General features: G+C 29.1%; 1 pseudogene; it reads left to right on the top strand.

The window, feature by feature from the left end:
* The first annotated feature begins 5,472 nt into the window (after positions 1-5,472).
* Positions 5,473-5,591, top strand: LOC146050875 (5S ribosomal RNA; annotated as a pseudogene).
* Positions 5,592-6,103: the final 512 nt, after the last annotated feature.

Consider the following 6,103-nt stretch of genomic DNA (forward strand, 5'->3'; position numbering starts at 1 on the left):
GAGACACATAAGAGATACATAAGAGATATATAAGAGATATATAAGAGATATATAAGAGATATATAAGAGATATATAAGAGATAAGAGATATAGGAGAGATATAGGAGAGATATAGGAGAGATATAGGAGAGATATAGGAGAGATATAGGAGAGATACAGGAGAGATACAGGAGAGATACAGGAGAGATAAGAGATACATAAGAGATATATAAGAGATAAGAGATATATAAGAGATAAGAGATACATAAGAGATACATAAGAGATAAGAGATACATAAGAGATATATAAGAGATACATAAGAGATACATAAGAGATATATAAGAGATATATAAGAGATATATAAGAGATATATAAGAGATATATAAGAGATACATAAGAGATATATAAGAGATATATAAGAGATATATAAGAGATATATAAGAGATATATAAGAGATACATGAGAGATATAGGAGAGATATAGGAGATATATAAGAGATACAAAAAAGATATATAAGAGATATATAAGAGATATATAAGAGATATAGGAGATATATAAGAGATACATAAGAGATATATTAGAGATATATAAGAGATATAAAAAAGATACATAAGAGATACATAAGAGATATATAAGAGATATATAAGAGATATATAAGCGATATAGGAGATATATAAGAGATATATAAGAGATATATAAGAGATATATAAGAGATACATAAGAGATATATAAGAGATACATAAGAGATACATAAGAGATACATAAGATATATATAAGAGATAAGAGATATATAAGAGATATATAAGAGATATATAAGAGATATATAAGAGATATATAAGAGATATATAAGAGATATATAAGAGATATATAAGAGATATATAAGAGATAAATAAGAGATATATAAGAGATAAATAAGAGATATATAAGAGATAAGAGATATATAAGAGATAAGAGATATATAAGAGATAAGAGATATATAAGAGATACATAAGAGATACATAAGAGATATATAAGAGATACATAAGAGATATATAAGAGATATATAAGAGATAAGAGATATATAAGAGATATATAAGAGATAGATATATAAGCCATAAGAGATATATAAGAGATATATAAGAGATATATAGGAGATAAGAGATATATAAGAGATATATAAGAGATATATAAGAGATATATAAGAGATATATAAGAGATATATAAGAGATATATAAGAGATATATAAGAGATATATAAGAGATACATAAGCCATAAGAGATATATAAGAGATATATAAGAGATATATAGGAGATAAGAGATATATAAGAGATATATAAGAGATATATAAGAGATATATAAGAGATATATAAGAGATATATAAGAGATATATAAGAGATATATAAGAGATATATAGGAGATAAGAGATATATAAGAGATATATAAGAGATATATAGGAGATAAGAGATATATAAGAGATATATAAGAGATATATAAGAGATATATAAGAGATATATAAGAGATATATAAGAGATACATTAGAAATATAGGAGATATATAAGAGATATATAAGAGATATATATAAGAGATACATAAGAGATATATAGAGATATATAAGAGATATATAAGAGATATATAAGAGATATAGGAGATATATAAGAGATATACAAGAGATATATAAGATATAAGAGATATATAAGAGATATATAAGAGATACATAAGAGATATATAAGAGATATATATAAGAGATACATAAGAGATATATAGGAGATATATAAGAGATATATAGGAGATATATAGGAGATATATAAGATATATAAGAGATAGAGATATATAAGAGATATATAAGAGATATATAAGAGATATATAAGAGATATATAAGAGATATATAAGCGATATAGGAGATATATAAGAGATATATAAGAGATATATAAGAGATACATAAGAGATACATAAGAGATACATAAGAGATACATAAGAGATATATAAGAGATATATAAGAGATATATAAGAGATATATATCTCTTATATATCTCCTATATCTCTTATATATCTCTTATATATCTCTTATATATTTCTTATATATCTCTTATATATCTCTTATATATCTCTTATCTCTTATATATCTCTTATATATCTCCTATATCTCTTATATAAGAGATATATAAGAGATAAGAGATATAGGAGAGATATAGGAGAGATATAGGAGAGATATAGGAGAGATATAGGAGAGATATAGGAGATACATAGGAGATACATAAGAGATACATAAGAGATACATAAGAGATACAGGAGAGATACAGGAGAGATACAGGAGATACATAAGAGATACATAAGAGATACATAAGCGATATAGGAGATATATAAGAGATATATAAGAGATATATAAGAGATATATAAGAGATATATAAGAGATATATAAGAGATATATAAGAGATATATAAGAGATACATAAGAGATACATAAGAGATACATAAGAGATATATAAGATATAAGAGATATATAAGAGATACATAAGAGATATATAGGAGATATATAAGAGATATATAGGAGATATATAGGAGATATATAAGATATATAAGAGATAGAGATATATAAGAGATATATAAGAGATATAGAGATATATAAGAGATATATAAGAGATATATAAGAGATATATAAGAGATATATAAGAGATATATAAGCGATATAGGAGATATATAAGAGATATATAAGAGATACATAAGAGATATATAAGAGATACATAAGAGATACATAAGAGATACATAAGAGATACATAAGAGATATATAAGAGATAAGAGATATATAAGAGATATATAAGAGATATATAAGAGATATATATCTCTTATATATCTCCTATATCTCTTATATATCTCTTATATATCTCTTATATATCTCTTATATATCTCTTATATATCTCTTATCTCTTATATATCTCTTATATATCTCTTATATATCTCCTATATCTCTTATATAAGAGATATATAAGAGATAAGAGATATATAAGAGATATATAAGAGATATATAAGAGATATAGGAAAGATATAGGAGAGATATAGGAGAGATATAGGAGAGATATAGGAGAGATATAGGAGAGATATAGGAGAGATATAGGAGAGATATAGGAGAGATATAGGAGATACATAGGAGATACAGGAGAGATACAGGAGAGATACAGGAGAGATACAGGAGATACATAAGAGATACATAAGAGATACATAAGAGATACATAAGAGATACATAAGAGATATATAAGCGATATAGGAGATATATAAGAGATATATAAGAGATATATAGTAGATATATAGGAGATATATAAGAGATATATAAGAGATACATAAGAGATACATAAGAGATACATAAGAGATACATAAGAGATATATAAGAGATATATAAGAGATATATAAGAGATATATAAGAGATACATAAGAGATACATAAGAGATACATAAGAGATACATAAGAGATACATAAGAGATACATAAGAGATATATAAGAGATATATAAGAGATATATAAGAGATAAGAGATATATAAGAGATATATAAGAGATATAGAGATATATAAGAGATATATAAGAGATATATAAGAGATATATAAGAGATATATTAGAGATATATAAGAGATATATAGAGATATATAAGAGATATATAAGAGATATATAAGAGATATATAAGAGATATATAAGAGATATATAAGAGATACATAAGAGATATATAAGAGATACATAAGAGATATATAAGAGATATAGAGATATATAAGAGATACATAAGAGATACATAAGAGATATATAGAGATATATAAGAGATATATAAGAGATATAGGAGATATATAAGAGATATACAAGAGATATATAAGATATAAGAGATATATAAGAGATACATAAGAGATATATAAGAGATATATATAAGAGATACATAAGAGATATATAGTAGATATATAAGAGATATATAGGAGATATATAGGAGATATATAAGATATATAAGAGATAGAGATATATAAGAGATATATAAGAGATATAGAGATATATAAGAGATATATAAGAGATATATAAGCGATATAGGAGATATATAAGAGATATATAAGAGATATATAAGAGATATATAAGAGATATATAAGAGATATATAAGAGATATATAAGAGATATATAAGAGATATATAAGAGATATATAGGAGATATATAGGAGATAAGAGATATATAAGAGATATATAAGAGATATATAAGAGATATATAAGAGATATATAAGAGATATATATCTCTTATCTCCTATATCTCTTATATATCTCTTATATATCTCTTATATATCTCTTATGTATCTCTTATGTATCTCTTATATATCTCTTATACAGTCGGGCAAAAAAGTATTTATGGCACTGCAGGAAGAAGCCCGTTAGGCGAAACACGTGTCCACTGTCAGTTCCAGCCTCCCCACTCCTCTGGCCATCACCTAAAGACATCGGCGGTAGCCTCCGGCTCCCACGCGCTGTCGCCCCCTCACCAGCGAGGTCCGGCGCAGCCAAATCACTCCGACGGCATCAGCGTCTCGTCTCCCGCTCAGACATCCAGCGGTCAGCGGCTCGCACTTCAGCACGCGACTACCAACACGGGACATCAACCCCGCCGACACCAGCCGCTAACACAGGCAGCGGCTACAGGTTAGGGAGACGCTCCCCCACCGCTCACAGCAGCGGGGTGCGCGTCTCACTCGTTTATTTACCCTCAGACTACATGCCAATATATGTCATTTTAAATGCTACAATTTACCGAGAATTTGATCTCTCAATACCGCAACTAAGTATCTGATTACTTTTATTTTGTGGCAAACCCACTGTTCAATTGTCCACCTGTACTGTGTATTTATCCCAAAAAGTGCAGTCACTGCTAAATACTATAAATACCGCAACAAAGTATTTGATCATATTTGGAAAACCTTATTGCTCAATTGGTCATCTACATCATGCAATTACCCTAAACGGTGCAATTATTGCTACAACAATTGTATGGTGTGTGGCACTGACGCAATTACCACATGGGATTTTCCTTATTTAAGGATAACTTTTTTCATTGGGGCAATCACCGCATGGGAATGCACTAAACCTTGCATCAAAGAAAACTCTATTATGCAACTATCTCCAACAGTGCAATTACTGCTACAAAAATTATATGGTGTGTAACACTGATGCAGCTACCACATTGGTTTTTCTCATTCAAGGATAAATCCTTTTCATTTGTGCAATTATCGCATAGGAATGTACTAAAACCTGCATCAAAGAAAACTTTAAACATCTGCTACCAGCAGACAGATTAACCAATATCAAGGTCTTTTCCGACCATCCAATTTCTGTGCCCCCTTTTCCTCCCCCCCCCCCCCCCCTTTTCTCTCCCCTCCACCCAACTAACATACCTAGGAGAATTGTAGCATCCCATTACATATTTTGCCAATTATCTGTTGCGCACGGTGAAGTGATCCCCTCTTGCAGCCTCACAGGCTACATTTGATTGGATACCGAACCCTAAGATTTGCCACCATACCCCACTGGTCTGCCCAAACCCCCTCCGAACTTGGAAGCCAAGCAGTGGAGGGCCAGGTCAGTACCTAGGTGGGAGACTCCCGGGGAAGCCCCGGTGTGGCAATATCACGATTAGGGATAAGGGCCGCCGTATCTGATATCAAATAAAATACCTGAAATCATGACTGCTGGAGTGAGTGTTCTTTATTAAAATATATACAATTTATTTACCATTTTTTGAGGCTGTGTAACTTTTTCTCCCCCCACATTACCATTCAGGTACGTTATTGCTATTAAGCATTGATCATAACATATGAGAGGAGAACCTAATCATTTCACTGCCTACTATCATTGGTAATTGTACCTTGATAAAAACAGTGCTTCAATGATATATTAAAGGTGTGATTAATCTGCGAATTTTCCTTGAACTATACGAGTACAAGGATCACACTACATCTTAACCTTCTCAATCTTATTTAACCCCCTGTGCCACCCTATTTTAAAATAAGTCTAAAATAAAAGTTATGTATTAATTATTTAATTAAATTATTTCAAAAGAGTGCGCCCACAAAGCGTTTTTCTTTCTTTTTTTGCCAGATTTCTCTTTTCTGACAAATAAAAATCCAGTGTCTAATCAAA

This window comes from Crinia signifera, chromosome 12, assembly GCF_055691185.1.
Source record: "Crinia signifera chromosome 12, ASM5569118v1, whole genome shotgun sequence".
Classification (NCBI taxonomy): domain Eukaryota; kingdom Metazoa; phylum Chordata; class Amphibia; order Anura; family Myobatrachidae; genus Crinia; species Crinia signifera.